The sequence below is a fragment of the Chiloscyllium plagiosum genome, unplaced genomic scaffold (assembly GCF_037043375.1).
Source record: "Chiloscyllium plagiosum isolate Xiang-an unplaced genomic scaffold, Cpla_swu_hap1 HiC_scaffold_31, whole genome shotgun sequence".
In the NCBI taxonomy this organism is placed as follows: Eukaryota; Metazoa; Chordata; class Chondrichthyes; order Orectolobiformes; family Hemiscylliidae; genus Chiloscyllium; species Chiloscyllium plagiosum.
Genome location: NW_028270169.1, coordinates 8,558,426 through 8,571,630, shown reverse-complemented (window position 1 = coordinate 8,571,630; position 13,205 = coordinate 8,558,426). Strand labels below are relative to the sequence as shown.

General features: G+C 40.4%; 1 protein-coding gene across 2 annotated transcripts in view; it reads left to right on the top strand.

Annotated features, from left to right (window-relative positions):
- The window catches only part of brip1 (BRCA1 interacting DNA helicase 1), a 241,649-nt gene that overhangs the window by 59,066 nt on the left and 169,378 nt on the right, over positions 1–13,205 (top strand). The window lies entirely within an intron of this gene.

The window sequence follows — 13,205 nt, the reverse complement described above, 5'->3', positions numbered from 1 at the left end:
AAACTGTTAGCTTTCCTAATTGCTGTATCTGCATTCTATTCTTTTGAGATTCATAATGAAGATACCCAATTTCTCTGCAGTCATAGAGATATGCAGCAATTCGGTCCAACTCGTCCATGCCAACCAGATATCCTAAATTAATCTGCTCCTATTTGCCAGCACTTGGCTCATATCGCTCTAAACCCTTCCTATTCATATATCCATCCAAATGCCTTTTAAATGTTGGAATTGTACCAACCTCCACCAGTTCCTTTGGCAGCTCATTCCATACACCCATTATCCTCTGTGTGAATAAGTTTCCCCTTGGGTCCCTTTTATATCTTTCCTCTCTCACCCTAAACCTATGCCCTCTAGTCCTGGACACCCCCAACCCAGGGAAAAGACCTTGTCTCTTTACCCTAACCATGCCCCTCATAAACTTCTGCAAGGTCATCCCTCAGCCTCCAGTGCTCCAGGGAAAACAGCCCCAGCCTATTCAGCCTGTCCTTATAGCTCAAGCCCTCCAACCCTGGCAACATCTTTGTAAATCTTTTTTAAACATTTTCAAGTTTCACAACATCCTCCCTATAGGAGGGAGAACAGAATTGCCCACAATATTCCAAAAGTGGCCTAACCATTGTCCTGTACATCCGCACCATGACCCCCCAACTCCTATCCTCAATGCTTAGACCAATAAAGGCAAGCATACCAAATGCCTTCTTCACTATTCTATCTACCTGGGACTCCAGTGTCAAGGAACTATGAACCTGTACTCCAAGGTCTCTTTGTTCAGCAACGCTCCCTAAGATCTTACCATTAAGTGTATAAGTTTTGCCCTGATTTATCTTTCCAAAATGCAGCATCTCACATTTATCTAAATCAAACTTCACTTGTCACTTCCTGGCCCATTGGCCCACCTGATTAAGATCCTGTTGCACTCTGAGGTCACCTCCTTCGCTGTCCACTGCACCTCCAACATAGGTGTCATATGCAAACTTGCTAACTATGCCTCCTATGTTCACATCTAAATCGTTTATATAAATGATGAAAAATAGTTGGCCCAGCATCGATCCTTGAGGCACACCACTGATCACAGGCCTCCAGTCTGAAAAGCAACCCTCCACCACCGTCCTCTGTGGGTGGCACGGTGGCACAGTGGTTAGCACTGCTGCCTCACAGCGCCAGAGACCTGGGTTCAATTCCCGCCTCAGGCGACTCTCTGTGTGGAGTTTGCACGTTCTCCCTGTGTCTGCGTGGGTTTCCTCCGGGTGCTCCGGTTTCCTCCCACAGTCCAAAGATGTGCAGGTCAGGTGAATTGGCCATGCTAAATTGCCCGTAGTGTTAGGTAAAGGGGTACATGTAGGGGAATGGGTGGGTTGCGCTTCGGCGGGTCGGTGTGGACTTGTTGGGCCGAAGGGCCTGTTTCCACACTGTAATGTAATCTAATCTAATGTAATCTAATCTAATCTAATATGTTACCTGAGGATATCTTGGTAAGCTCCTTTCTTGCCCATCGATAATTGGAGCTGGAAACTGCCGATGGTTTGTTCAATGCAATTGCACATCAAAAATGCAACAATTTAGCTCTTGTTTGTTGAATAGCCCCATCCTAGTGATTCATTCCTGACTTAGCAAATCCATATTAGTCCCTTTGTCTCAAATATTTATATTTCTGTCTGCAGGAACTGACAGGAGTTTACTTAGTATACATTTCAATTTCATGTCAGGCTTTGCCATGTGACTTTATAAAATTGCATTGACAAACAACCACAGGTTATTATGGCTGTGCAAGACAGAGAAATAATTTAGTTTTGAAAAATGGGATCTAGCAACATAAATTTTGAAGCAACCATATTGATCATTGCTGAATTTTACAATAAAATCGACGGAACTATATTTCTGAACACTTTAAAACTATCTTATTTCAAATTGATAAAAACACTTTGGTCCTGATTATTACGATAATGTTCTCTATGCACTTCTTGCTGCAAATAATTCCTAATCGGATAAACACAGTAGAATATCAGAAAATGTACGAATTAAATTAGTTTTTAAGGTACAAACTTGCTAGTTTACTTGTCTACTAACCAGCCTAGAGCACCTATTTAAATGGTGTAAAATGGAGGCAATTCTTTCAGTTAATGTTGATGACTTGCATCTTGTGGTGAAGGATCCCTTTGGTTTGCAGAGGATGCATCAGCATTGGCAGTTTGCTCTGAAGCAGCCTCAGAGAATTAACTGAGAGTGGCTTTAAATAGATTGTAGGCTAGTAGAAGGTAGATTCTCTGTTTGAAGATTTCTGTCATTTTAACTGGAGCACTACATATCTATTGTATTAGCTAGTTTACCTTAACCGTGCGGAGGGTTTATTTTTTGTAATTTGATAAACTTAATTTGTTCAGAACCTTAAAATGTACAATGAATACACAAACACAGAAAAACATCAGATTCTGCAATGCTGAGGTCATAATTCAACATGGTTACAAAGTTTGCTGGCTCACAGATTGATGTGAACTGGAGACAAAAGCCATTACTCATCTTGAGATATTGGTGACTGATACAGAAGCGAAATACTATGGATGCTGGAGATTTGAAACCTTATCAAAAACTGCTGGATAGACTCAGCAGGTCAGGCAACATCTATGGAGAGAAACAGTTAATATTTCAGGCTGATGACCTTGCATCAAAGTAGAAGATAAGGCAGTAGATGGCGTCAGAGAGTAGGAAGAACAAGGAAGAAAGTTTTTGATAGGGCGGAAGCATGGAGTTGTTTCATGATGTAACAACCAAAAGGAGATTGCTCTGAATGTTGTCTTTTAGTTGCAGTGTCGGTCAGTGTGTCTGTTGACTGATATACTTCAATTCTAGTTGTCACTTTGATGCCTGAATTCCTACTAGCTAAAAAACACTGATTTTGTGAAGTACAAAGAGATGCTCTAGATCCTTAGTAGAAATCTGAATGGTCAAGCACTCAGATAACTATCTTTTGCCTTCAACCTCTGTAGAGAAAACCTTTTATATTGTTGGATCTTCTGAAGTGGCAAGCATTGGCAGTGTTTGAATAGTGACAATCAGCTCTTCTGATTCTGCTTGCAATGAGAGAGCAGCTATATAGTCGTCTGGGACTATGGTGAATTTACCTTTACTTTTATATATGATGAGCGCCATTAGTCTGTGGTAAAGCTATAGAAATAGATTATAGTTGGTAAATGTTTTTTGTGAGCTTTTTTTTGTATGGACACAGCTGCAAATTTTAATTTCCAGGCTATAACCTTTGGGACTTAGATTCTTGTTAAGACTCGGAACATAAATACCTTTGCTTAGGTTTCTAATTCTGTTTGTTCCAGGACTCATTTCATAAACATGTTTCCAATGTGCACTCTATTTGACAAAATAAGTATTTGTGTGTGGTTATATGTAATTTTTAACATTGAATTAAATAAGGATGCTGAACATTACAGCTTTGTACAGGAAATAAACCTTACAACAGTTTTTTTTAAACTACTGACATGTTTCTCTAGTTTAGTTTCTCATAGATTATAGCACTAACAGGAACAGAGTGTACCTTATTTTGTTACAAACAGTACAGGTAATTGCAGAAGGTTCATATGAGGTATAATTTTAAATTCCTACTCACTGACTCCTGCAATTTTATTAAAGAATGGAAATTGGCATAGATCAGGATAGACACTTTTAACCTAGAGTTTACACATAATAAAAAGAGAGTAGTCAGTTGATAAGGCTCCTTAGGGAGTGGGTGTATATAGAAAAGTCTAGCAGGCCCCTGTACAACTGAATTGTTGTGAGATACTATCAACTGTTGTAATGCAAACCTTGTGTCACATTTACCTTCTAAGAAATTCTGTTACCACAACCCCAGGTGGCAATTAACGTAAAGAATATGGCCTCTCAATCATTGCGTTGTATTATAGCTTACGTCAGAATGACAAAAACAGTCTTATGCCTATCAGGTATAGTCGATTATTTATTACATCTTCTACAGCCCCAGGGTAGATTGGAATTGTAATATTCAGCAATTACACTGACACCATTGGTATGTATGTTTGGAAACAGTGTATTGTAAGAAGATAAATAGATAGTTGACAGATTGAGTGCAAACGGATGTTTAGAGACACATTTAATATATGATCACACGTCCAGTGACAATTATATCCTAACACTTGTGCTACAGTATTGTAATAGATAGTCTTTTTAATTTTGTAGTCTGCAGTGATTAACAGTGTTAAAATACCAGAGGATTGTGTATATTAGAGAATTGATCTGGGAATACTGAGTCAAGTATTATACTTTAAACTAGTACCATTACCCTTTACACAAACATCATTTAAACAGTTCAAATTTTTTATTCTTTTCAGAAATGCAAAGTTCTACAATCAATCCATTCTGAATTGAGCTTTATTTTTTGAAAAAAACTGTTGTAATAAGAATGGTGACGAATTCCAAGAATCCAGAGATGATTTTATAATATTATTAACCACCCCAAGGAAACTTAAACACATAAATAGAAAGCAGGCCATAACACCAGTGCTTCACCGGAGGCTCACTGATGATGTTACCTAGTATAGTGATGAAACGTCTGAAAATGAACCTTCCAGCTCAGTGAGCAAACTTACGTCCATAATTTTACCTGTTTAGAATTGTGTGAGAATTACATTACAAGTTAATATATTTAATTTGGAAGCTGGCTAGAAACTGCATTTTCAGTGGAATGCAATTACATTTAATTTTACATGTAGGGATTTGGATGAATTGTACTTGCAAAATGATATCATGACAATTCACTGAAAGTGTGAAGAAGATATGGAACACTTAGTGCCCTTAAGACAAGGATCTTTGAAATTCTTTGTGACAAGTGTTACTTTGGGTGAGTCACAGGACCTACTCTGAGGCTGCTGCCTCTGAACTAGCCATAGGCCTGTCTGCAGTCTAGCTTACAATTCTCCTCAGCTGCTTTTATGCTTGTTTACTTGACTTGCTGGAAGGTTAATTCACTAACAAGTTCGGTGTTCTTTGAGTTGATTTTAGTTGTAATCTAAGATCTGGTAACAGAGGAGAGCACATGAAGGTGATCATCATCCGTGCTAATATAGTTTTAGTTTGAATTCTGGGAAACTGGAGATCATGTTACGAAATTCAGCTTATATGTCTGACCTCCAGATCAGTTTTCTGAGGATCCTTTGACGCAGAAAGCAGGTCTAACAGCTTAAATTTAAAGGCAGTTTTCTTGGACTATGGATTAACACAACGCTCATGCAAAAACAGGAACCATCATGGCATGTTTTTCTGCCCTTTCAAGGGAGCAAATTCTTGATCAGTACTGATGACCCATTGGTGAAAGCTTCATTGGGGTGGATGGAAAAAGAGGAGAAAATTATTCTGTTTTTGCGTTCGTAATATGCCAATGTGCTAACATACCATGCTGTCTTGAAGATTTAAGGGTTCATTATGAAAATTGGAAACAGAAGCATTACTTAGAATTTACAGCATATAAACAGGTCATTCAGCTCAATTGATCTGCACTTGTATTTATACTCCACCTGAGCCTTCTCAGAATAATTCATCCCACCCTATCCTTCTATTCCTTTGTCCCTTATGTATTTATCTAGCATTCCAATAAATGCATCTATGCTTGTGACCTCAATTACTTGTGGTAGCAAATACTCCATTCTCATCACACTCTGGGTAATAAGATTTCTTCTGAATTTCCGTTAGATTTATGAGTCTCTTAAATTTACGAGATGTTGCTTTGGATTGCACAAGTGGAAACATTTGACATCTATCAAATCTCCTCATAATTTTAAAGCGTTTTATTACTCCGCCTTTTTTTTCTGGAGTAAGGAATCCCACTTTGTTCAGGCTATCATGATAGCTAGACATTTTCAGTGTTAGCATTATGTTTTGAATCTTTTGGCATCTTCTCTGGGGAAGATATGGAGACAGAACCAGACTCAAAGCATATGGGAGTGTGGTTGAATTTGCTTCCAAAATACACAAAAATACACATGAAAATTCAATGGGTTAGGGTTCATTAACCCGCACCATTTCCCCACCTCTCCTACTGACCCCAGTACCTGACAGTCCTGGCACCTTAACCTCATGTTTACCTTATGTACTTAACTTTTGGCTGCAGTTATCAAAGTGGCTGTCTGTGATTCAGGACTTTTAATTTTCACGTTGTGGCTGCTAACTGCTCTGAAAGGATTTCCTTTCACTGGCAGTTCTGCACCACAAGCGAACTGTCCGAATGGCAATATGGTTCTGCATTTCTGAAAGAGCCCCAATCAGAAGCTCCTGTCAGAAATGCAGAGCTCTTTTTGTGGCGCTGTGGGAAAAGATCTGCCACCCTGTCAATCCACAATAGGCCCTCAAAAGCAAAATTGGCCAAGCTGTACCAAAACACCCAGAATGCTTCAGTGGGGGTCCAAGCAGGCTGACAAGTGAAACTAGACAGCACTCGCAGACAAGGGAATATACTTCAAGCTCCCACTAACAATGACAGAGCATCACAGCTATCCTAAGGCCATGAGGGCATTTTTACAACCCGGCATTACCAAAGCCACACAAGTCAGACAGAGGGGCACCAGCAAGAGCACTACTCCCAGGACAGGACAATGGATGCACCTCTCCACTTCAGAGGAGACATTAGCACCTACCTGTGAAGAGGAATGGAAGCTCCAAACCCATTGATACTGTCAGGATGTTGCTTTGCGTGGAGAATTAGGATATTCCTCCGATAACTATCTTCCAATTCGCATCATTGTAACTAGATTACTCCATTTCCTGATACATTGTATTTTCCCCATTTCTAATTTAGCCTCATTTGTAGAGGATTATTATAAAAATTGGCTTCTTCCTCAGCTCGAGGAAGAGAAATTCTGATCTACCTGTATAGATTGTCAGTTTTGTATCAGCCTAATCAATTTCTCTTCCAGCGATATCGCTACTAATAAACAGCATATCAGTTTCACTCGATCAGGTTTGTGTGGTCTCTATTTGGCAATTTTCTCCGACAGGCGTAAACATTTAAAGAAGAGAGTGGCAATCTGTGTGAGATTGCTATTCCTCAGAAAATCGGGATCATCTTTTTGCTTTTCTATCTTTCTACCAAAGTAATCGGAAATCCTCCCATCAGGAAAATTCTTTTGCTCATTCAATTAAATCCATCTATACTTATCTGTATACCCACTTGTTTCATTAAATAATGTCCGCAGATCTTTTACATCCGTCTGAACCACCAGATTGCAACTTAGTAATTTCCTGTTCTTTTTCTCATCGACTTGGATCCTATTTATCACTCCTTGAGAAAAAGAACAGGAAATTACATCACCACAGGAACTGACATCATCAGAGGAAATGACACCACCAACCTAAGAAAACCTAAACGCAGAAATAAAAACTGGGTATTAACAGTGTTTCATCCAGGGGCTCACTGATGATGATACCTAGTATGGTGACGAAATGTCTGAAAACAAACCTTCCAGCTCAGTGAGCAAACCTACATCCAGAACCTCAACCTGAGCTACACATCTTCTCAAAACTCACTAGCTAATGTCCTCTGAGCACTTTGTGCTTTTAATACTATGGAAATAGGGAAACTGTTATTTCTCACCATAGGTTCAGTTAAATGAATTGAGTGTTGGTTTTATAACATCTACAGTCATCTCAATAGACTTGAATTAAGTTTGTCATAAAACTGCATTATCACTGGACTGTTAATCCAGAAACCCAGCTAATGTTCTGGGGACTTGGTTCAAATCCCGCCACAGCAGATGGTGAAGTTTGAATTCAATAAAATATCTGGAATGAAGGGTCTAATATTGACAATAAATCCATTGATGATTGTCGGGAAAACCCATCTAGTGTCCTTTATAGAAGGAAACTGCTGTCCTTACCTGACTCGGCCTACATGTGACTCCAGACCCACAGCAATGTGGTTGACTCTAACAATAAATGCTGGCTTAGCCAGGGAAGTCCTCATTGCGTGAATTAATTAAAAAAATATATTTCTAAGTCTCATCAATGCAATTGAACTATGTTTTCAAGAGCTCACCATACATTTAATGAACACCGGCAGCAGGTTTCTGTAATGTCTGGAAAGAATAAACTCACTTCCACACTCCTGAATCTAACCTCATTTCCTTGTCCTCCTGTGGCTAAGCACCATTTATGTTTGAAAAGAATATTGAAATTCTTTTTCCCATGTTTCTGTCAATGTTGATGTAGAAGACCATAAGACCACAAGGTATAGCAAAAGAATTGGACCAATCAGCCCATCGAGTCTACTCCACCATTTGATCATGGCTGATATGTTTCTCAACACCATTCTCCCAACTTCTTGCAATGACCCTTGATCCCCTCACTAATTAAGAACCTATCTATCTCTGTCTTAAATACATTTAATGACTTGGCCTCCACAGCCCTCTGCGGCAGAGTCACCAGCTTCTGGCTGAAGAAATTTCTCATTTCAGTTCTAAAGGATTGTTCCTTCACTCTGAGGCTGTGCCCCTGGGTCCCAGTAGTCAAAAGATCTTCTCCATATCCACTCTATCTCGGGTCACTCAATACCCTGTAAATTTCAATGAGATGCCCCTCATCCATCAAGTGGAAGTGTTCAGAAAAGATTTATAAGGATGTTGCCAGGTTTGGAGGGTTTGAGCAAAAGGGAGAGACTGAATAGGCTGGGGCTGTTTTCCCTGGAGCATTGGAGGCTAAGGGTTGACCTTATAGAGGTTTATAAAATCATGAGGGGCAAGGTTAGGATAAATAGACAGGGTCTTTTCCCTGGGTTGTGGGAGTCCAGAACTAGAGGGAATAAGTGAGAGGGAAAAGATTTAAAAGGACCTAAGGGGCAAATTTTTCATGCCAAGGGAGGTGTTTGTATGAATGAGCTGCTGAGGAAGTGATGGAGGCTGGTACAATTACAGGTACACAATCCTTTTTCCAAAATCTTTGGGGCCAGTTGTTTTTCAGAATTCTGAATTTTTCGGAATTCAGAATAAATGACATTTTTACAATGAAATTTTTAAAGTTATCTAACAGCAGAAACACGTGTGAATAGTACCAGTGCTGAGACAGAATTGACGCATGCCAGTGCTGAGCCATGCCGCACATGTCACATCTGAGTGATATGGTTCAAGTGGGTGTGGAATTGGGTCACCTGTTTGTGTGCCAAAATGACGTTCCACACTCCATGAATAAAATTTCACAGCTTTTCGGATTTGGGACTTTTGGATGTAGGAATGTATATCTGTACAACATTTAAAAGGCATCTGGATGGGTGTATGGATAGGAAGAGTTTAGAGCAATATGGGTCAGGTGCTGGCAAATGGGAATAGATTAATTTAGGATATTTGGTCGTCTTGGACGAATTGGACCTGGGTTTGTTTCCATCCTATACGCCTCTATAATTCTACAGAGCCAGCATCTTCAACCGCTCCTCAGATGACAAGCTCTTCATTTTCAAGGTCATTCTGGTAAACCTCCTCTGGAGCCCCTCAATGCCCGCACATCTTTCTTTAGGTACTGCACCCAAAATGGGGTCTGACCAGAGCCTTGTACAGCTTCAGTAATACATCTCTGCTCTTTGTATTCTTTAGATAGCCTATCTGGTCCGGGTGATTTATCTGCCAACAGACTTTTCAACTTCTCCATAACCTTCTTGTTAATGATAGCCACGATGCTCATCTCTGCCTCTCAACTCTCTTGAAGTTCAGATATGTTGCTGGTGTGTTCCACTGTGAAAACTGACACAAAGAACCTATTCAGTTCCTCCACCAGTTCTTTGTTTCCCCCATTAATACTTCTTCAGCCTCATTTTTCAGTGGTCCAATGTCCACTCTTAGCTCTTTCCTACTTTATTGATACCTAAATAAACTCTTGCAGTCTTCTTTTATATGTTACTAGCTAGCTTACTCTCAAATTTCATTTTTCTCCCTGCTTATCACTTTTTTAGTTATCTTCTGGTTTTTAAAGTCTTCCCAATCCTCTGGCTTCCCACTCATATTCACCACATTGTATGCTTTTTCTTTTGCTTTTATGCAGTCTCTGACTTCTCTTGTCAGCCATGGTTACCTCATTCTCCCCTTAGCTGTTTCTTCTTTCTATGGATGAATTTCTGCTGTCCTCCTGAATTACCCCCAGAACTTCCTGCCATTGCTGCTCCACCATCTTCTCTGCTAGGTTTCCTGTCCAATCAACTCTGGCCAGCTCCTTCCTCATGTCTTTGTAGTTACCTGTACTTAATTGTAATTCTGTTACATCGGATTCAATCTTCCCCTTCAAACTGCAGAGTGAATTCTGTCATATTATGATCAGTGCCCCCAAAGGATTCCTTCACCTTCAGCACTCGAATCAAGTATGCCTTATTATATATCACTAAACCTAGAATTGCATGTTCCCTAGTGGGCTCTATCACAAGCTGCTCCAAAAAAAAACATTTTGTAAACATTCCACGAATTCCTTTTGTTGAGATCCACTGCAAACCTGATTTTTCCCAGTCCACCTGGATATTGACATTCCCATGACTATTGCAATAGTACCTTTCTTACAGGCCTTTTCTATCTCCTGATTTATTTTCTTTCCTGCATCCTAACAACTGTTAGGAGGCATGTACACAACTCTATATACACAGATTCTAACCTTCTGATTCTGTATCAATTATGCTATTGATTTTATTTCTTACTAACAAGGTAACCCTGCCCACTAGCCTGTCCTTTTGATAGAATGGGCATCTTTGGATATTTAGGTCACAGCACCAATTCTCTTGAAGCCACAACTGTGATAACTGCAGCATCATATCTGCCAATTTCATTCTGTGCTATGAACTAATTTACCTTCTTTAGTATACTCCATGCATTTAAGTACAATGCCCTCAGCCCTTTGTTGACTGCTCCCCCCCCCCCCCCCTCCCCTCCCCGGTCTCAAGGTTGTCCCCTTATCTTCAGTGCCTAAAAGTTAGATTCCTGACCCTTTGTCTCTGTCATATTACTTGTTCTGGAAGTCTCAACCTTTGCTGAGGCTAACCCCCCTCCCCCAACTCTTCCCATAACTTTCCATGTGGGCTTATGCCCGAAACGTCGATTCTCCTTTTCCCTGGATGCTGCCTGACCTGCTGCGCTTTTCCAGCAACAAATTTTCAGCTCTGATCTCCAGCATCTGCAGACCTCACTTTCTCATCAATTTAAACCCCCACCCCACCCTATTTAGTTTAAAGCCCTCACCACAGCTCTAGTTATGCGATTTGAAGATTTTTGTAGTCCCAGCTTGATTCAAGTAGAGCCCATTCCATTGGACCAGCTCCCTCCTTCCGTAGTAGTGATATTAATGCCCCATGAATTTGAACCTGTTTCTCCCACACCACTCTTTGAGCCCCACACTTACCTCTATAATCTTTTTGACCAACTTGTTCATGGCTCTGTTAGTAATCTGGAGATTATTGCCTTTTGGTTCTGCTATTTAATTTAGCCCCTAGCTGCTCATATTCCCTAGCCCCTAGCTGCTCATGTGGGCGGCACGGTGGCACAGTGGTTAGCACTGCTGCCTCACAGCGCCTGAGACCCGGGTTCAATTCCCGCCTCAGGCGACTGACTGTGTGGAGTTTGCACGTTCTCCCCGTGTCTGCGTGGGTTTCCTCCGGGTGCTCCGGTTTCCTCCCACAGTCCAAAGATGTGCAGGGCCAGGTGAATTGGCCATACTAAATTGCCCGTAGTGTTAGGTAAGGGGTCAATGTAGGGGTATGGGTGGGTTGCGCTTCGGCGGGTCGGTGTGGACTTGTTGGGCCGAAGGGCCTGTTTCCACACTGTAATCTAATCTAATCTAATCTAATTCCCTCTGCAGAATCTCTTTTCTCTTTCTGCTGATATGATTGGTACACACGTGGACCATGACAGTTGTATCTTTCTCCTTTCACTCCATGTTCCTCTGCAGCCCAGGTGAGATATCCTTAACCTAGCCATCAAGGAAGCAGCACAGCCTTTGGGGCTCTTAATCCTGACCACAGAGAATAATGTCTATTCTCCTTATTATACTATCCCCGATGACTACTACAGTTCTCTTTTCTCTCCCCTCTTGAATGGCTCCCTGTACCATGGCACTATGGTCAGCTTGCTCATCTTCCCTACAAACCCTGCTATCAGCCACACTGGAAGCAAAGATCTCAAACCTATTGGACAAACGCAAGGGCTGAGGCTCCTTCAGCATTATCTCCTGGATCCTTCTACCTGCCTCACTCATAGTCACACCCTCACTGACCAAACTTGATATGGTTAATCTAAGGGCTGTGACTGCATCCTGAAGCACCACATCCAAGTAACTCTCCCCCTCTCTGATGTGTCACAGTTTTGAAGTTCAGACTCCAGCTTATTAACTCTGTGCTGGAGTTCCTCAAGCAACCTACACTTGCTACAAATGTGGTCACTATGAACCACAATGGGGACCACCAACTGTCACATCATGCAGTTACATCACATCATCTCCCTAGCATCTCAATTTTAATGACTTGGTTCTTAATTTGAGTTTTAAAAATTTCATACTGATCTTTTAGTTTGAGCCTGAAAATATTTCCCCTATTTATCTTCAATCTGGAAATAACCTATGGTAACTAGTCAAATTAATAGCTATTACCAACCTGTGAATTTAGAGGCTATTTTCTTTAAAAATCTGCTTCCCACCTAGGATGGTGGTACAGCAACATTCTGCTTAACATCTTGCAATTGACACAGAGTTGTGAGATTACTGAATTATTCGTTAATTCATATGAAGAAGGCACACTTTGATGAAAGCAAGAGCAATGTCAAGATTGCAAGTTTAACGTACATTTTTATAGATCTTTACATATTTGATCAGAGGGCATCCTTCTGGAAGAATTTATTTTTGTTTTATTTGATTTTAAAAGCATAAAGTTAAAAAAAATGTATATTAAAATGTTATCTTCCTCTCTTGCACAATGGAGTTTTGAAATTCCTGTGAAAACACTTTATACCTTTCTTGAAAGGACAGTGGCATCCTGAAATTAGGAATGATTTTACTCCATGTCACTAGAGGGAGTTAAACACTACATTTGTCTATATTGTGTCCTTCATCTGTTCAAAGGGTGATTACTCGATACTGGCACTGGATAAAAAAAGTTCTGCCTTTTCTCATTCTATCGTCCTCTTCCTTGATGAGTGTTTTACCTTCATTCATTCTGTTAAAATATTGGCGTGTCT